A 21,370-nucleotide genomic window follows, 5' to 3' on the forward strand; every position below is an offset into this window, starting at 1 on the left:
TTCTCCCTCTAAGTTTGGAAGGATGGTGTGGGCTGGCCAAACCTCCTGCTCTGCCCGCAAGGGTACAGGCTTCTATTCTCGCTCACAGGGGTTGGGCTGGCTTCGTGCCCTGTGGCTCTTCAACTATCTGAGGCTGTTCCCTCACCAGCTCTGGAGGTATTTGGGAACCCCTTGGGTCTGCCTCCAAATTTGGAAAGGCGGGTTTGGATAGCCAGGCCTCCTGCTCACCCCTTTTAATTTAATTCTGGGCAAGGTAGCTTCCTCAGCAACTGAGTATCTGATCGGGGACCTTCCTGGCTTCCCTCTTCAGAAAGTGAAAAGAAGGTTTCAGACAGTCAGACCTCCTGCTCATCCAGCAGGGGTACAGGCTCCCTTCTTTTTAACTTTTCTGGCCAGGTCTGGGGACTTTCTGTGCCCCTGTTGATCCCCGGGTAGAAGGATTCCGCTAGCCCATCTCTGGCTGCATCTCCTCCACTCTTTGCTGCTCTCATCCCAGCCTTTTTGCTTCCCCCTGGCTCCTAGACTGAATACTGCCCACCCATTGTCGATGCCTGGGAGTTAACTGCAACACTTGCTTTGCCTTTTGGGCGGTGGCAAGTATGAACTCGCTCACGGGGTAAAGACTTCCCCAATTTAGTTACTGTAGGGGTAGGCCAGTCCCTAGTCGGTCCCATGTCCTCTAGGACACCCAAGCTCACATGGAGCTGGCTAGCTTCTACTGCTCTGCCATGCAGCTCTTTGTGCAAGGCAGCTCCATCACTATCAGTTCTGCTGCCTGGGAATGGCTCTGTTCCCTGTTTAATTTAACAAAGAAGGTGTTGGCCAATTCTGTCTCTGGCTCACTTCCTTCATCTTGTTTGAAATCCATTTTTCTAAATCTTTTGAACTTTACTGGCCTAATGTCAGCTTCTTTAAATCCAGGTAGCTTTCCCTAAGCCACCTTATCCCTGATGGGTTCTTTCGTCCCCCTTCAGGGTCTCTGAACATTTTTCAGCCTTCTTAAAAATTCATTCATGGGATGTGGGCTTCACTGGATCGGCCAGCATTTATTGCCCATCCCTTGTTGCCCTTGAGAAGGTGGTGTTGAGCTGCTTTCTTGAACCACTACATTCCATGTGGTGTAGATACACCCACAGTGATGTGAGGAAGGGAGTTCCATGATTTTGATCCAGTGCTAGTGAAGGAACGGCGATATATTCCCAAGTCAGGATGGTGAGTGACTTGGAGGGGAGCTTTCAGGTGGCAGTGTTCCCATCTAGTTGCTGCCCTTGTCCTTCTAGATGGTAGTGGTCGTGGGTTTGAAAGGTGCTGTCGAAGGAGCCTTGGTGAATTCCTGCAGTGCATCTTGTAGGTGGTACACACTGCTGTTGCTGTGTGTCGGTGGTGGAAGGACTGAATGTTTGTGGATGTGGTGCCAATCAAGCGAGCTGCTTTGCCCTGGACAGTGTCAAGCTTCCTGAGTGTTGTGGGAGCTGCACTCATCCAGGCAAATGAGAAGTATTCCATTACACTACTGGCTTGTGCCTTGTAGATGGTGGACAGGAACTGGGGAGTCAGGAGATGAATTACTTGTCACAGGATTCCTAGCCTCTAACCTGCTCTTGTAGCCACAGTATTTATATTGTCACGACTCATTGGGGATAGCGGGCAGTAGTATCAAGCCCCACTGCCCCCCGAGCCATGACAAATGTGAGAAGTTTAATCAGGCCACCAAATTGCCCCAATTCTACCTAACTGTTTAATTTAAGTTAAAATAATACAAGCTCCAGGTTTGTAAACTTAACAAATAAGCTACTGTTTATTAAACAAATTGTCTGTAACCGTTGGCAAAAGAAAGAAATATAAACTGCTAATGTTTAACTCTCTAACTCTACTCCTATACTCAAACACACACACACGCACATAAGATACACAAAACATGGATTTTAAGGGTGAGATAAAACAGCTCAATAGCACCAATCCGGGGTTCAGGATTAGATGGGTTGACTTTGATTGATTTCTTCCAAATTTCTTGCAGGTTGTTGTGGCTGACACGAGCTGGTCTCCCAGCACTTGCAGTCTGTGGTTCTCTGGTTGAAACTTGCTTTTAATGTCTCGACTGGTGATTCTTCTCCTTTTCCTCCTGACAGGGGTCTCTCAAAGAAAGCAGGGTACAGCGATGTGAGAAATAACCAGTTAGCTACTATGGCAGGATTACTGGAGTCTTACAAAACACAGGAGAAAGGGGTTTTAGGTCTTTTCTCTTTTCAGGCTAGGAGCTGATCAACTGCACTATCCTCACGCTGCACTTGGCCACTTGGTCAAGAGCCAATCAAAATGCCATTGCTAGGCAGTTTCCTCTTAAACCAGGACTCTGTTCCAGCACCATTCTGTCCAACCTGGCACACACTGTTCCAGTAGCTAGCAACATTGTAGATTTTCTTCTTCCTTCTCCAGTGAACATCTCTTTTAAATGGCAGCCATGGTAGTTTTTAAAGCCGCAGTCCAATCTTAAATCCACAGTCCAAAAAATAATACGTGCCTCCACTCTTAAAAAGATGAAACGCCATTTAAAACACGTGTTTTATAAAGGGTATGTGCTGCATAGATAACAAACACAAGACTTACACTCATTCATTCATCCTTTCCCATTGTGCAATCTTAAGCATTAACTGATTTCAATAATTTACACCCAGGACCATGCATCCGCAATCACATTATCTTTACTGGCAATGTGAATAACCTTTACCTTGAATAGTTGAAATGATAGACTCCCTCTACACAGTCTCATGTTTCGAGTATAACTTCTCAATGAGCGCCAGCGGATTATAGTCAGTGTAGGTTAGTGTTTCCTTGTTATCGTGTCGGGCATAAACTTCAATGCTAGAGTTTCCTTTTCGACTGCAGAGTACTTCCTCTCTGATATTGATTTAGTTTCTTAGTAAAGTGCCCCACCAGCTTCTCTATCCCTAATTTATCATCTTGTAATGGAACTGCACCCACCCCAAAGTCACTAGTGTCAACCACCATTTTAAAAAGTTTGGAAAAGTAAGGGGCGGAAAACACGGCTTCATTTATTAAGACTGCTTTCAGCTTTTCAAAGGCTGCTTTCAAAGGTTGGCATTCTGCCAACCATAGCATTTTTGCCTGTTTTCTTAACAAATTGGCGAGAGGTACAGCTATTGTGCTGAAGTTAGGCTCAAACTTCCTTTAAAACCCACGCATTCCCAAAAACCTCATGATTTCTTGTTTGGTTTTAGGAGTGGGAAATTCCTTTGACGCATTCACTTTTGCTGTTCTCGGCAACACCTGCCCTTCACCTACAATGTGACCTAGGTTGGTTATCCTTGCTTTTGCAAATTCGTTTTGGGCCAGATTTATGACTAAGCCAGCTAATTGCAGTTGTTTAACCAGGTCCTCTAACTGCTTTACGTGTTCTTCCCATGTGTTGCTATATATATTACGGCATCAACTAAGTAAGCCACACAGCTAGGCATTTCAGCTCCAACTCGATTCATATGTCTCCGAAATGTAGCCAGGGCATTTTTAAACCCAAAGGGCATGACTAGACACTGATACAACCCACCTGGTGTAACAAAAGAGGGCATTTCTTTAGCCTTTGATGTTAATGGCACTTGCAAGTACCCCTCAAATGGATCAATTTTAGAAAGAAATGAGGCACTGTGCAAACCTCTAATCGAGGAATTGGGTACAAATCTGTCCTCATTACTACATTCACTTCCCTGTAGTCTATACAAAATCTAATGGATCAATCTGGCTTAGCAACCAACACAACCAATGAACTCCAGCTGCCTTCGCTGGGCTCGAACAATTTATTTCCTAGCATATATTTGATCTCTGTTTCTGGGAAGGGTCTGGGAAGAGTGTCCTGCAGTTAGCATCGCTGTGAAGCAGTCTGGGAAGAGTGTCCTGCAGTCAGCATCGCGGTGAAGCAGTCTGAGAAGAGTGTCCTGCAGTCAGCATCACTGTAAAGCAGTCTGGGAAGAGTGTCCTGTAGTCAGCATCACAGTCTGCACTGAAGTGCTGCTTTGGGAGTTCGGTGAGAAGGGAATGAGGTGATCCTTTGAGTACCGTGAGTATGGTCGGGTAAGTACTTACAATTTTTATCGCTTATAGTTTTTAAGGCCCTATTTTGTGGTTCATCGTTTGTAAAGGCTATATTCTGTAACAATGAGGAGCAGGGAAGAAGGGCCCTAGAGTAATTGATATTATTTGATATTAAGTATCTTCCAGAAGGTTCAATTTAATTTAAAGGGGTAAGTCATGGCAGGAGAGCTGAAAGGGTCCTGAATCTTAATAAAGGAAACTACGATGGTATGAGGCGCAAGTTGGCTATGATGGATTGGGAAATGTTACTAAAAGGGATGATGGTGGATAGGCAATGGCAAACATTCAAAGAGCGCATGGGTGAACTGCAATAATTGTTTATTCCTGTCTGGTGCAAAAGTAAAACAGGAAAAGTGGCCAAACCATGGCTTACAAGGGAAATTAGAGATAGTATTAGATCCAAGGAAGAGGCATTCAAATTGGCTAAATAAAGAAACAGACCTGAGGATTGGGAGCAGTTTAGAATTCAGCAAAGGAGGACCATGGGATTGATTAAGAAGGGGAAAATAGAGTACGAGAGTAAGCTTGCGGGGAACATAAAAACTGACTGTAAAAGTTTCTATAGGTATGTGAAGAGAAAAGATTGGTGAAGACAAATGTAGGTCCATGACAGTCAGAAACAGGGGAATTTATAATGGGGAACAAGGAAATGGCTGACCAACCAAATACATACTTTGGTTCTGTCTTCACAAAGGAGGACACAAATAACATACCAGAAATGTTGGGGAACACAGGGTTTAGTGAGAGGGAGGAACTGAAAGAAATCGGTATTAGTAGGGAAATGGTGTTGGGGAAATTGATGGGATTGAAGGCCGATAAATCCCCAGGGCCTGGTAATCTACATCCCAGAGTACTTAAGGAAGTGGCTCTAGAAATAGTGGATGCATTGGTGGTCATCTTCTGAGATTCTATAGACTCTGGAACAGTTCCTACAGATTGGAGGGTAGCTAATGTAACACCACTATTTAAAAAAGGAGGTAGAGAGAAAACAGGGTGTTTTAGACAAGTCAGCCTGATGTCGGTAGTGGGGAAAGTTCTAGAGTCCATTATAAAAGTTTAATAGCCAAGCACTTGGAAAACAGTGGCAGAATCGGACAGAGTCGGCATGGACTTACAAAAGGGAAATCATGCTTGACAAATTTGCTGGGATTTTTTGAGGATATAACTAGTAGAGTTGATGAGGGGGAGCCAGTGGATGTGGTTTATTTGGACTTTCAGAAGGCTTTCGACAAAGTCCCACATAAGAGATTGGCATGTAAAATTAGAGCACATGGGATTGGGGTTAAAGTATTGAGATGGATAGAAAACTGGTTGGCAGACAGGAAACAAAGAATAGGAGTAAACGGGTCTTTTTCCGAATGGGAGGCAGTGACTAGTGGGGTACCACAGGGATCGGTGCTGGAACCCCAGCTATTCACAATATATATTAATAATTTAGATGGAACTAAATGTAATATCTCCCAATTTGCAGATGACATAAAACTGGGTGGGAGGGTGAGCTGTGAGGAGGATGCCGAGATGCTTCAGCTTCAGTGATTTGGACAAGCTGAGTGAGTGGGAAAATGCATGGCACATGCAGTATAATGTGGATAAATGTGGGGCTATCCACTTTGGTAGCAAAAACGGGAAGGCAGATTATTATCTGAATGGCTATAAATTGAGAGAGGGGAATGTGCAATGAGACCTGGGTGTCCTCGTACACCAGTCACTGAAGGTAAGCATGCAGGTGCAGCAGGCAATAAAGAAGGCAAATGGTATGTTGGCCTTCATAGCGAGAGGATTCGAGTACAGGAGCAAGGATGTCTTGCTGCAATTATACAGGGCCTTCGTGAGACCACACCTGGAATATTGTGTGCAGTTTTGGTCTCCTTATCTGAGGAAGGATGTTCTTGCTATGGAAGGAGTGCAGTGAAAGTTTACCAGACTGATTCCTGGGATGGCGGGACTGACATATGAGGAGAGATTGAGTCGATTAGGATTATATTCGCTAGAGTTCAGAAGAATGAGAGGGGATTCCATAGAAACCTATAAAATTCTAACAGGACTAGACAGGGTAGATGAAGGAAGGATGTTCCCGATGGTGGGGGAGTCCAGAACCAGGGATCACAGTCTGAGGATATGGGGTAGACCATTTAGGACTGAGATGAGGAGAAATTTCTTCACCCAGAGAGTGGTGAGCCTATGGAATTCGCTACCACAGAAAGTAGTTGAGGCCAAAACATTGTATGTTTTCAAGAAGGAGTTAGATATAGCTCTTGGGGCAAAAGGGGTCAAAGGGTATGGGGAGAAAGCGGGAGCAGGCTATTGAGTTGGATGATCAGCCATGATCATGATGAATGGCAGAGCAGGCTCGAAGGTCCAAATGGCCTACTCCTGCTCCTAGTTTCTATGTTTCTATGTTTCTAACTGAGCTCGTTTCTCTGGGTTCAAATGATACGGATGTTGTTTCATCGGCACTGAGTCTCCTACGTCCACATCATGTTTAGGTAATGTAGTACATCCAGATGCATCGCTACAAATTTCCTTATGCTTCCTAAGTAGCCTTATTAAATCTTCCCGTGGTCCTTCCTCTAAATACAAGAGCACAGTGTCTGACTGTTCCATTATTTTCGCATTGGCCAGTCAAATTGTAGGTGGTTCACTTTGTGCACTGTCTATTTCTCCTTCTACCTGGCTTTTGCTGTCTATGTCATCCTCCATGAATCCTACCACCTGGCACACTTGCTCTTTCTGATCATCTCCTCTGCAATGATCAACATGTTTATGTGACATATGCGTTTCTTCTTCCTACGCTCAGGAGTATCTATCAGATAAGTCACTGCCCTGACCCTCCTAACTATCTTGTAGGGGCCACTAAATTTCACTTTCAGTGGCTCACCCTGCAAAGGTAATAATACCAATACTTTGTCTCCTGCTTGGAACATTCTAGTTGAAGCATGTTTATCTGCCCATTCTTTCATTCTGGCTTGTGAGATTTTTTAATGCTCACACGCTACTTTACATGCACCTGTGAGTCTTTTTAGAAACATGGACACGTAATCCAACATGGAGGATTCGTCGTTGTGCTGTAGGAACTTTTCCTTAACCAATTTTAATGGGCCTCTTATTGCATGACCATTGATCAATTCGAATGGGCTAAATCCAGTAGATACGTTGAGAGAATCTCTGGTAGCAAATAGTAAGAAATCTGATCCTTTGTCCCAATCCTTTGGGTATTCATGACAAGAGGTCTTACTCATGGTTTTGAGAGTCTGATGATATCTCTCTAAAGCTCCTGTGTCTGAGGTGATAGGCAGTAGATTATTTTTGTTTGACGCCCAAACTGTTGATTATACCCTGGAAAATTTTAGACATGAAGTTAGAACATTGGTCAGATTGTATTTCAATCGGTTAGCCATAATGAGTGAAAAACTGAGTTAACTTTTCCACTACCACCTTAGCTGTAATTGTCCTTAAAGGAAAAGCTTCTGGAAATCAGATGGTTATATCCAAGATTGTCAGGATATATTGATGTCCAGCTTTTGTTTTGGGCAATGGCGCTTCATAATCGACAAATACCCAACTAAATGGTTTTTCAAAAACCCATATGGGTATTAAAGGTGCTGGTTTGATTACATCTTGCGGTTTACCTACTACCTGATATGTATGACACGTTCCACAAAATTGCACTGTGTCTTTATGAAGTCTTGGCCAGGCAAAAATGTCTATTTACCGATACTTGGGTTTTCCGTATTCCTACAAGCCCTGCTATGGGAACCTCGTGTGCTACTCACAATATCTCCTTATGATATTTGGGCAGTACCACTATCTGATGAACAACCGTCCATTCCTCATCTACAGGTCTGTGGGGGTGTCTCCACTTCCTCACCAGAACCCTGTTTTTAAGGTAATAACACTCTGGAACTCCTCCAGCCTCAACTTCACTGTGAGCTGACTGTGCTAACTTGTTTAACTCTGGACCTGCTTTCTGAGCCTCAATTAAGGAAGACATACCAAACATTTCTTTTGAATTATCGTCATCCTTAAATAAAGTTTCAACCACTTGAACATCTACTCGTGGTATTACATTGACCTCTGGTGATGGACTTTGTTTAGCCATTGCTCTGGTCAGCACACACGATAGAAAAGTACCAGGAACCTGTTCTTGTAATTGCTCTGTCTCTTTAGCCTCTTTCGGACTTTCTGTGATTATGGGCGAAGCTATAACTTTCACTCCTGCCAAATCATTCCCCAGGTGTAGATCCACTCCATCCACGGGTAACTTCTTAACCACTTCTACAACCACCAATCCAGACGACAAAGCACATTCCAATTACTCTTTGTACAATGGAACTGGGATATAATCTCCACTTATCCTATTTACTAACACTTTTGTTTTCACTGAAATCTCAGGAGGGGAAACTAGGTCCTTCTCCAGCAAAAGAGTTTGAGTAGCTCCGGGGACCCTTAATATGCCTTTGGGTTTAGCTGCATCATTTGATGAAAAAGGAATTATCTTCCTTTTAGACAAAAATCTTTTATATCTCTCATCTACCTTATTCACTTCACCTGCATTCACAGCATTGTTTACCTCCAGAACCTTATTTGTAGTTAAAGCTACAATTTGATCTGTGGCATTTTCTTTTTGAGTTCCCTTTTTGGACTCACTCTTACAAACTCCAATAATTCCCCCCAACTTCCAGCACTCTGAATGAATGTGTCCCACTTTATTACAGTGGAAACATTTAGGCCTTAGAGTTTCACCTCCCGTCCTCAGTACCTTCCTTCCTGATCTGGGGAGGAGATCTCAAGATATTCCCAGCTATTCATTCTTTACCCTGGCAACTCACCTTCCTTTCACTCTCCCACTTTCTATCCTTTTCAATTTTATGGGGGCGATGGAAAAAAGGTTTAGTTTTATGGATCAGCTCATAATCATCGGCCATTACTGCTGCCTGTCCAGCAGTTGCAGCCCTTTGGTCTTCCACATGGGTTCTTATTACAGAAAATAGGGAGCTTTTAAACTCTTCCAAGAGAAAGGTCCCTCTGAGAACGTCATAGGTAGTTACAACTCCTAATGCTCGTATCCACCTCAAAACTACATTATTTAAGTCTTTCAAATTCAATGTAAGTTTGTCCGAAAGAAATAAAGAATGCTTCAACATCTCTTTCTTCAAATTTTACAAGAGCTTGTACAAATTGAAACATCTCACCACTGAATTCTGATCTGGAAATAAGCCCTGCCTCAAACAGGTGTCTCTTTTTTAACTGCCAGCAATCTAAACTGGAATTCTCTCTCTTTTTCCCTTTCCTCCTTTTCTAACTTCACCATTTCTAATGCCCTCTGGAGATCAAGTTGTCACATTTCCATTTCTCTTTCCTTTTCTTTTTCTAATTCTCTTTCTTGTTTTCTTTCTCCCTGCTGCCTTTCGGCCTGTTCCCTTTGTAATGGCCTTTCTCTTTCTGCTGCCTCTAGTCCCATTTTTTTATTTGTAACTGAATTTGAGCCCATTTCCCTGTTATATCCCTAGACCACTGATCGATGCTGATCTAGGTTCCAAGGGTGCATTCCCTATTTGCTTCCTTGCTCAGTTGGCCATTCATTATATGTGACGTGTGAGTTGGTAGGCTGTTTGATAGGAACTACATCACAGCCGAGCTCGATCTACAAATACACTTTGCAATTTGACTTACTGACTAGCAAACAGACATTAGAGTCTTGGTAAATTGTTCCTCTACCAAATTCAACACACTGACTCTGTGGGCTGGATTTTTGCTACTGATATGGGTAGCTTGAGTCAGGAAATTTCCTGAGTTGGCACACCCACCTCAATAGAAAGGCCCCAGTATGACGCAATCTTCAACTTGGGCGGTGGATGAAGTCAGGCCCGCCACCCCCAGAAGAAAATCAGAGGGAGCCACAGAGTTAGCCACATGCCCAGGCAAGCTGGTTATAAAACCTGCCTTGGATCAGGCCCTCCTGTCCTCACATCTCACACCCTATCACTTCCCACCCGCTCCACATGTCACCCCATGCCAATTCATGCCCACAAGCATCCCCGTGGCTCCTTATAGTCTCTGTGTCAGCTCATGCCAAACCATAGAACCATAGAACCATAGAAAAGTTATAGCACAGAAGGAGGCCATTTGGCCCATCTTGCCCATGCCAGCCCGAGGACACCCAGATGCCCTTTCTAAACCCACCTTCCTGCACCCGGCCCATAGCCCTGCAGCTTACGGCACTTTAGGTGCAGACCCAGGTACTTATTAAAAGAGTTTAAAGTTTCTGCCTCTATCACCAACTTGGGCAGCGAATTCTAGACACCCACTACCCTCTGCATAATAAAGTTCTTCCTCATGTCCCCCCTACACCTTCTGCCACTTATCTTGAACCTAAATCTCCTGGTTCTAGAATTCTCCACCAAGGGAAACAATTTTATCCTGTCCACTCTATCTATTCCCCTCATAATTTTGTACACCTCAATCAAGTCACCTCTCAGCCTTTTTTGTTCTAAGGAAAATAACTCCAACCTACCCAATCTCTCCTCATAGCTACTCTTTTCTAACTCTGGTAACATTCTTGTAAACCTCCTCTGCACTCTCTCCAGAGCTATTACATCCGTCCTGTAATGTGGTGACCAGAACTGCACGCAATACTCCAGTTGTGGCCTCACCAGTGTTTTATACAATTCCAACATTATATCCTTACTTTTATATTCTATACCTCTGCCAGTGAAGGAGAGCATTCCATATGCCTTCTTTACAACCTTGTCTACTTGAACTGCTGCCTTCAGGGACCTGTGTACTTGTACACCAAGATCTCTCACTTCAACTACCCCTCTTAGTATATTCCCATTTATTTTGTAATCCATGTAACTGTTTGACCTCCCTAAATGTAGGACCTCACATTTCTCTATGTTAAAATCCATCTGCCACTTTACTGCCCACTCCGCCAACCCATCTTTATCGTTTTGAAGATTATGGCAATCCTCTACACTATCCACTACTCGGCCAATCTTTATGTCATCTGCAAATTTCCCAATCGTGCCCCTCATGTTCACGTCCAAATCATTAATATATAACACAAACAACAAGGGTCCCAACACCGAGCCCTGTAGAACACCACTTGAGACAACTTTCCATTCGCAAGGGCATCCATCGACCATTACCCTTTGTTTCCTGTTACAAAGCCAACCTTTTATGCAGTTTGCCACATTACCCTGAATCCCATGGGCTTTTACTTTCCTGACCAATTTGCCATGTGGGACCTTGTCAAATGCCTTGCTAAAATCCATGTACACAACATCCACTGCACTACCTTCATCAACCCTTCTTGTCACTTCCTCAAAGAATTCAATCAAATTTGTGAGGCAAGACCTTCCTTTAACAAATTCATGCTGACCATCCCTGACTAGTCCATGCCTTTCCACATGACAGTTAATCCTATCCCTCAGGATTGATTCTACTAATTTGCTCACCACCGATGTAAGGCTAACTGGCCTATAATTGTTAGGCATTTCCTTTGATCCCATTTTAAACAATGGAACTACGTTTGCATTTCTCCAGTCCTCTGGTACCTCCCCTGTATCTAGTGAAGATTGGAAAATCATCCTCATAGCGTCTGCTATCTCCTCCCTGACTTCCTTCAGCAGCCTCGGAAACAATCCATCTGGCCCTGGTGACTTATCAACTTTCAACGATTTCAACCCTTCGAGTACTTCCTCTCTCTTTATGACTATCCCATCCAATATCTCACAGTCTTCCTCTTGGACTACTATATCTATATCCTTCCTTTCCTTTGTAAACACAGAGACAAAATGATTGGTCCCACTTTTTCTTTAACTAACCTTTTAGCATTAATGTATTGGTAAAACATCTTTGAGTTATCTTTAACTTTACTTGCTAATCTTTTTTCATGCCCTTTTTTTGAATTTCTTATTTCCTTTTTCACTTTGTCCCTGCACTTCTTATATTTGTCTAGGCTATCTGCAGTGCTTAGTTCTTTGTGCCTATTGTACGCTTTCTTTTTCTGTTTGATCTTCCCCTGTATTCCTCAAGACAACCAGGGAGGTCTAGATTTGGCAGTACCACTCTTATTTTTGTCGGGGACATGTCTACTTTGTAGAATTAGGATCTTGCTTTTTAGTGCTCCCCACTGGTTTTCCACTGTTTTATCTTCCAGCAGTGCTGTCCAGTCCACCTCAGCCAAGTCCCTTCTCATTTCTGCAAAATTTGCCTTCCCCCATTACAAGACTTTTACTCCTGCCTTATCTCTATCCTTTTCCATGGTAATGCTAAATCTAACTGAATTGTGATCACTGTCCCCGATATGGTCACCAACTGTCACTTCACCCACTTGCCCTTCTTCGTTCCCCAAGACTAGGTCTAGAATTGCATCTACTCTCGTTGGGTTTGTCACTAATTGGTTGAAAACATTTTCCTGGATACACTGCATGAATTTTTCTCCCTCAGTGCCCCTTATATTGTTTGAATCCCAGTTGATATTCGGATTGTTGGAGTCTCCTGCTATTATTGCCCTCTTGTTCTTACAAGCAGAAATTTGCCTACTTATTTGTTCTTCTATCTCCCTTTCATTATTTGGGGGTCTGTATTATACTCCCAGTAGCATGACTGCCCCTTTTTTATTTCTAAGCTCAATCCATAAAGCCTCGTTTGTTGACCCATTTAGTATCTAATCCCTTCTCACAACTGGAATTGATTCTTTAACCATTAGTGCTCCCCCTCCTCCTTTTTTATCTCCTACTCTATCGTGTCTGAAAACTCTATAACCAGGGATATTTAGCTGCCAGTTTTGTCCCTCCTTTAGCCAGGTCTCCATTATAGCAATGACATCCTGCTGCCATGTGTCTACCTGTGCCCTTAACTCATCTACCTTGTTTGTAATACTCCTTGCATTGAAGTATAAACAGTTTAACCTTGTCAATTTCCCTTGCTGGACACTTTTTAAACTTTGCTTCTCCTGTAACTCCATGTCTATCACAACGTCCCTAGCTAATGTTCTACTTCCATTTTTCTGATCTGAATCTGACCTATCTCATCATACTCCTGGGATCCCATCCCCCTGCCACACTAGTTTAAATACTCCCCAACAGAACTAGCAAAAGCCCCCTCAAGGACACTGGTCCCAGCTCTGCCTGGGTGCAGCCCGTCCGGTTTGTACAGGTCCCACCTTCCCCAGAACTGGTCCCAGTGCCTCAAGAATCTGAATCTCTCCCGGCTACACCATCTCTCCAGCCACGTGTTCATTTGGTCTATCCTCTTATTCCTGCTCTCGCTAGCACATGGAACTGGGAGTAATCCTGAGATTACTACATTTGAGGTCCTGCATTTTAATTTATCTCCTAACTCCCTGTACTGAGCTTGCAGGTCTACATCCCTTAGTTTACCTATGTCGTTGGTACCAATGCGTACCACGACCACTGGCTGCTTACTTTCCCTCCCCAGAATGTCCTGCAGCCGCTCCGTGACATCCCGGACCCTGGCACCAGGGAGACAATATACCATCCTTGATTCACATTTGCGGCCACAGAAGTGTCTGTCTGTGCCGCTAACCTTGAATCCCCTATCACTATAGCCCTGCCACTTGTTTTCCTCCCGCCCTTATGTGCAGCAGAGCTACCCACGGTGACGTGAACTTGGCTGTTGCAGCTTTCCCCTGAGAGGCCAACCCCCTCAACAGTATCCAAAGTGGTACATCTGTTAGTGAGGGGGATGACCACAGGGGACTCCTGCACTACCTTCCTGAGTCTTTTACTGTTCCTGATGGTCACCCATTCCCTTTCTGCCTGTGTAATCTTCACCTACGGTGTGACCACCTCACTAAACGTGCTATCCACGACTTTCTCAGCATCACCGATGCTCCACAATGAGTCCACCCGCAGCTCCAGCTCCGAAATCCGGGTAGCTAGAAGCTGCTTTTGGACACATCTTCCGCACACATGGTCAACAGGGACGCTGGAAGCATCCGTCATTGCCCACATCCTGCAGGAGGAGCATATCACGGGTCTAAGATCTCCTGCCATGATGTCCCTCTCGATTAAGCTAGTTACTCCCTTAAAAAATACGCTAGCTTGGGGCCTTATTTATGTTAGCTAGGAACCTTGTTTCTTGACTAATTATACTTGTACAGTACTACTCTATACTTTTTTGGTAGCTTCTACCTCAGTAATAAGCAACGAATAATTTTAATAGATTGAAAAAAAACTCACCAGGATTTACTCACCAATCAGCTACTTTTTTAAAAATCCACTTTCAGAAGAGTGTCCCTCGCAGGTCTGGTGCTCTCCTGAAGGTACTGTCTATCCCTCTTTTTTTTTGGTTTGAAGAGGAGGGAGGGATGGAAACACTATAGGAATGTAATGCTAACTCATGTCAACCTATGCCAACCCATGTCAACTCATGGCAACCCATGCCAATTCAACAATCCCCCTTGGCCCTTTACCCATCATGCCAATCCATCCAGTATCCACCATGGACAGACCTCAAGAACTATGTTGAGATGAAATAAAATGAAGTTCCTCATTACATTAAAAATAACTTCCCATTCATGGAAGCTCATTCACACCTTTTAAATCTCCAGTGGTTAATCCATTATAAAAACAAACTTCTATTCATAACCCACATTAAAGAGAGCTAATCTTAAAATAGCTTATTTGACCTGTCAGACTGCAAACTCAATCCCTCCCCCCACCCTACTGAGATATCTGAAGCTTTTGAAAATCAGCCACGCATTCAGAAAGCACCCTTAGGGAAATGTCAAAAAGCAGCTATTGAAATTGCTAGTATAGCATTTTAAAAATATTTTTAAAGAGTGAGGGATTTAAATAACTTCACATCATGACAGTTATATAGTCCTTATCTGCCCTGTAAGAGCATTTACATCTACTCCATAAATTTGTGAGTCCCACGCTGTGGGTTAAGACCCCTGCAACAGCCAAAAAAGGATCTATTTGAATAATGAGTTCAAATGGCCCTGCTGAGTTTGGGTTTCCCTCGTGTGTGAATCATACCCTGCTCTCTTTCCACTATTGGCAAAAAATTGGATCTGTCAGAAATAGGTGCGGGACTTCTGCATCCGGGTCCCACCCACTATTTTGGAAGCTCTATGGAGTCTCCATGACTCCATGAAAATCCATGCCTTATTAAGATCATCTGATTCAGTAGAAATCGCTAGACAGTTCAGTGCAATCCCACATTAAATAGTTCACTTATCAACTGCTCAATCTTGGCAGAGCTATTTCATTATTTAAAAAGTTAATATTATTACATTTAATTTATTTTGATAGGAAACTGTTCCAGAACACTGACATGCCTGTGGGGGACAAAATCTACACTGCTACCTCTTAAAGGTTAAAGTTTACCTCTCGGCCTTATAAAGATTGAAATCAGTTCTCAGCTTGTTATTCTTCTTACCACTGAAAACAAGTTCATTTGTTGAATAAACATTTCATAACTTAACTTGCTCACAAATTATAGATGATAAAGCTATGCCTATGTTACAATTTTGTCTCCATTATGCATTATTTCTCTAAATAACAAAGACCAAACAGAAATTTGGCCAACAAATTAATTTGATGAACTGAACCCTAAGATTGAATTGAAAAACTTGCAAACTGCAAGACATAATAAAATGTTACAAACTTCAGAAACATGGAATAAGTGGTTTATTAAATGTATCTAACATTGTGGGCAATAGGGACTGTGGAAGGAAAGCTTGTTTGTTTGCTGGATGTCTTTGTGTTGGAGGAAGTTGTCTGGTATTGGGAGGAACTCGCTTTTGCATGAGTATCAGATGGGTGAACTGGTGAAAACTAACTGAATGTCGCAATACTAAGGGCATCCCAGGCAAAGTATTCGCTGCTGATAGTGTTTTAGATGTTCTGTCCTGCCATGTCCAGTTATGAATATCGGTGGACCATTAGAGAACTAACAAGAAGAGGAGTCCGTGAACATCCCTGTTTTTAAAGATGGCGGAACCCAGAACATTAATGCAAAAGGCATAGTTGAAGCATCTGCACCACCTTCAGCCAGGAGTGCCAAGTGAATGATTAATCTTGGTCTGCTCCTGAGGTCCCCAGCATCACAGTTGCCAATCTTCAGCCAATTCAATTCGCTCTATGTGATATCAAGCAACAACGAAGTGCACTTGATGCAACAAAGGCTATGGGCCATGACAACATCACGGCATTGGTACTGAAGACTAATGCCCCAGGACTAACTGCACCTTTAGTTAAATTTTTCAGTGCCTCTACAGTTGGGTTGGGTCGGAGGGGTAGTTAGATGGTCGGAAGGATAGTTGTGTGGTTGGGAATTAGTTAGCAGATCAGGGGAGTTGTTGGGTGGTCGAGGGGATAGTCAGGTCATTGAGGGAGGTGTCAGGTGGGTTAGGAGGGTAGTTGGGGAGGTAGGAGGGGATGGCTGGGGGGGTGGTTTGTGAGGATAGCCAGGTGGTTGGGAAGGGGGTAGTTAACGGATTGAGGGGGTAATTGGGTGGTTGGGGGAGTAGTCAGTGGGGTTGGGTGGTTAGGTGGGATAGTAGGGGGGTCAGCGGACTAGTTGAGGGGTTGGGAGGTGTGTCAGGGGGTCGGGAGGATAGTTGGGGAGGTAGGAGGGGATGGCTGGGGGGGGTGGTTTGTGAGGATAGCCAGGTGGTTGGGAAGGGGGTAGTTAATGGGTCGAGGGGGTAATTGCGTGGTTGGGGGGGGGTAGTCTGTGGGGTCGGGTGGGTAGGTGGGGGGACGTGGGGCTAGCTGTGGGGTCCGGAGACTTATTGGGTGATCTGGAGGGTAGTCAGTGAGGTTGGGGGGAATGCTCATGGGGGGTGGTGTTGTGAGGGTACCCGGGTGGTTGACAGGTGTTCGGGGGCTAAGGTTTGGGGGAGATGATTGGGGATGTAGTTACATAGTTACCCAGAATTGAGACGAGGGCCGGGATTTTCCATGCCCGCCGGCGTCGGGCGTGTTCGGTGGCGTAAGCGGACAATAAGGCACGATCGGTTTCATGATGGTGTGAAACCAGTTCGTGATTGTCCGCTCCGCCTGCCAATGGCGGGCTGCGATTCCCACCATCGGACATCGAGAACCTCATTGTAATACTTCTGCAGATGGTTATTAGGCCAGCCTGCCGGAATCATTCCCACACCTCTCCCCTCCCTCCTACCCCCACCATCACCACCCACCCCCGCTGTGTCGTCTGTCCACGTCAACGGGAAATCACGCCGACATGTTTCACAGCAGCACATAAAAGGCATACTCTTGGCGGGCTGCATTTTGAAGGGAACTCGGAGGTGAGTACCCAGTAACGTTGTGCTGTGCTCACCAGGGTCGCCTGTTGGAAGCGGCCATACATTAAGGAAACCTCTATAAAGTGACCATTCCTCTGCAACAGAGACAGTTCAAGTGCAGTCACATTGGTAAGATTGGAAACAAAAATAAAAATACCTGGAAAAACTCAGCAGGTCTGGCAGCATCTGTGGAGAGGAGCACAGTTAACGTTCCGAGTCTGTGTGGCCCTTCAACAGAACTAAGTAAAAATAGAAGAGAGGTGAAATATAAGCTGGTTTAAGGGGAGGTGGGACAAGTAGAGCTGGATAGAGGGCCAATGATAGGTGGAGATAACCAAAAGATGTCACAGACAAAAGGACAAAGAGGTGTTGAAGGTGGTGATATTATCTAAGGAATGTGCTAATTAAGGGTAGAAAGCAGGACAAGGTATAGATAGCTCTAGTGGGGGTGGGGTGGGGTGAAGGAATCAAAATAGGCTAAAAGGTAGAGATAAATCAATGGATGGAAATACATTTAAAAATAATGGAAATTGGTGGGAAAAGAAAATTCTATATAAATTATTGGGGAAAAAAAAGTGGGGGGGATCGGAAAGTAGGTGGGGATGGAGGAGAGAGTTCATGATCTAAAATTGTTGAACTCAATATTCAGTCTGGAAGGCTGTAAAGTGCCTAGTTGGAAGATGAGGTGCTGTTCCTCCAGTTTGTGTTGAGCTTCACTGGAACAATGCAGCAGGTCAAGGACGGACATGTGGGCATGAGAGCAGGGTGGAGTGTTGAAATGGCAAGCGACAGGGAGGTCTGGGTAATGCTTGCAGACAGACCGAAGGTGTTCTGCAAAGCGGTCACCCAGTATGGGTTTGGTCTCTTCAATGTAGAGGAAACCGCATTGGGAGCAACGAATGCAGTAGACTAAATTGAGGGAAGTGCAAGTGAATTGCTGCTTCACTTGAAAGGAGTGTTTGGGCCCTTGAACGGTGAGGAGAGGGGAAGTAAAGGGACAGGTGTTGCACCTTCTGTGATTGCATGGGAAGGTGCCGTGGGAGGTGGTTGAGGTGTAAGGGGTGATGGAGGAGTGGACCAGTGTGTCCCGGAAGGAACGATCCCTGTGGAATGCCACCAGGGGGGGTGAAGTGAAGATGTGTTTGGTGGTGGCATCATGCTGGAGTTGGCGGAAATGGCGGAGGATGATCCTTTGAATGCGGAGGCTGGTGGGGTGATAAGTGAAGACAAGGGGGACCCTATCATGTTTCTGGGAGGGAGAGGAAGGTGTGAGGGTGAATGTGTGGGAGATGGGCTGGACACGGTTGAGGGCCCTGTCAACCACCATGGGTGGAAAACCTCGGTTAAGGAAGAAGGAAGACATGTCAGAGGAACTGTTTTTGAAAGTGGCATCATCAGAACAGATGCGACGGAGGTGAAGGAACTGAGAGAATGGGATGGAGTCCTTACAGGAAGCGGGGTGTGAGGAGCTGTAGTCGAGGTAGCTGTGGGAGTCGGTAGGCTTGTAATGGATATTGGTGGACAGTCTATCACCAGAAATTGAGACAGAGAGGTCAAGGAAGGGAAGAGATCTCTGGCACTTGACATCAAGGCAGCGTCTGACCGAGTGTGGCATTAAGGAGCTCTAGCAAAATTGGAGCCAATGGGAGTCAGGGGGAAACCTCTTTGCTGGTTGGAGTTATACCTAGCAGAAAGGAAGATGGTTGTTGGAGGTCAGTCATCTCAGTTCTGCAGGAGTTCGTAAGGGTAGTGTCCTAGGTCAAACCATCTTCAGCTGCTTCATCACTGACCTTACTTCTATCATAAAGTCAGAAGTGGGGATGTTCACTGATGATTGAACAATTTCCAGCACCACTCGTGACTCCTCAGATACTGAAGCAGTCCATGTCCAAATGCAGCAAGACCTGGACAATATCCAGGTTTGGCCTGACAAGTGGCAAGTAACAATTGCACCACACAAGTGCCAGGCAAGGACAACCTCCAACAAGAGAAAATCTAACCATCGCCCTTGACATTCAATGGCATCACCATCACTGAATCCCCCAGTATCAGCACCCCGGGGGTTAGCATTGACCAGAAACTGAACAGGACCAGCCTTATAAATACTGTGCCTACAAGAGCAGGTCAGAGGCTAGGAATCATGTGATGAGTAACTCACCTCCTGACTCCCCAGAGCTTGTCCACCATCTACAATGCACAAGTCAGGAGTATGATGGAATACTCTCCACTTGCCTGGATGAGTGCAGCTCCCACAACACTCAAGAATCTTGACATCATCCAGGACAAAGCAGCCCGTTTGATTGCCACCCCTTGCACAAGCATTCACTCCCTCCACCACTGATGCACAATAGCAGCAATGTGTACCATCTACAAGATGTACTGCAGAAACTCACCAAGGCTCCTTAGGGAGCACCATTCAAACCCGTGACCGCAATCATCTAGAAGGACAAGGGCAGCAGATAGATGGGAAAACCACCACCTGGAAGCTCCCATCCAAGCCACTCGCCATCCTGACTTGGAGATATATCGTCATTCCTTCACTGTCACTGGTCAGAATCCTGGAACTCCCTTGCTAACAGCACTGTGGGTGTACCTATACCACAGGGACCACGGCGATTCAAGAAGGCATCTCACCACCACCTTCTCAAGAGCAATTTTTAATGGGCAATAAATGCTGGCCTAGCCAGTGATGCCCACATCCTGTAAATGAATTTAAAAATAACAATGGCCTAGGTTTTCGGGTCAGTGGCTGACATTGAAGGAAACTGCCCTGCCAGTTTCAGAAGAGGAATGATGGTTAGCATTGGCAGTTTCCATGTCATTACTACCACAAAATCCAGGACAATTTCTATTTTGTTCATTTACACTTCTCTGGGTTGCTTCCTGGCATTTTCCTGTGTTAAAAGAATTGCATAATTATACAATTCTCCCCCAAACCTGCTGTTACAATGAGCCCCCACTGCTTCCCTTGACAGCTCATCCCATTACATTCACCACTCTCTGTGTCAGGTAAGTGACATTTAAATTGTCTTTTCAGACTTCCTTAATTTGAAGCAAATTTGAAGTTGTAGAATCTTTGACTGTTAAACCAATTGAGATTAGGAAAGGAAAATTTTAATTGAGATAAATTAGATAAATCTTCTTAAGGCTGGAGAGGGAGTCATGTTGAGTTTTAGATGGGGAACAAAGATAGAGGTCAGAGTTAAAATTCAAATCATGCAAGATAAAGAACTGTAGGTTGGGTCTGGGTTCATATGCTCTTTTTCTTACAAAAATATAAATATATTAATTGCTTTCACAATTAATTCTCAGACTCACTAGTGCCGGTGTAATCACTCTATTTCTTCCGGCACTTACCTCACTGACGATGGTGGAGATGTACTGATCCTTACTGTACTTCCAACCATCCAAACAGGGCTCCTGTTCTACCTCAGACATATTGCAGGAATCTGGGTTGGGAAAGGTCTCCGAAAGATTTACTATCACATCCAGCCGGTACCGTCTACATTTGCTGTACAGGAGTTTGTATTTTTTTTTCCCAGAGGGATAGTCCGATTCATCCACGCTTCACTCAGATTGAGATTCCCGGGAATTAAGCAGTGATGCTCTGGAATACCCCACCCCCCCAAAAAAAACTATGGACGTTCTGCTGAAACCATTGGGAAAGATGCTGAGGCTCAAAAGGAAGAAGATCATTTCTGGTAGGGTCCCCATTCTCCGAGAAAAGCGGTGATTTCATCGTAATCCCGCATGTTAGTGACAGCGAGAGGTCTGGCAGCGAATTTCTTTCATAAAACTGCAGCAATTTTCCCTTGGAGGGCAGACCGGAACTACAGCCTTGAGTTATTTCAAACTCTGTTTCAACCTCAATCACTTCCACCTATAAATACTAATCCAACCTTAACCCAGCCCTGAGAGCTCCTCCCAATCCCACTGTACCATTAAAATGGATCCTTTAAATTGACAGTTTGTTTGCCAGCA

General features: G+C 44.5%; 1 pseudogene; it reads right to left on the bottom strand.

Moving 5' to 3' along the window:
* Positions 1–21,141, bottom strand: part of LOC144685345 (organic cation/carnitine transporter 2-like) — a 44,636-nt pseudogene extending 23,495 nt beyond the window's left edge.
* Between the last annotated feature and the right edge of the window lie 229 nt (positions 21,142–21,370).

Source organism: Cetorhinus maximus, chromosome 10 (assembly GCF_964194155.1).
Source record: "Cetorhinus maximus chromosome 10, sCetMax3.hap1.1, whole genome shotgun sequence".
In the NCBI taxonomy this organism is placed as follows: domain Eukaryota; kingdom Metazoa; phylum Chordata; class Chondrichthyes; order Lamniformes; family Cetorhinidae; genus Cetorhinus; species Cetorhinus maximus.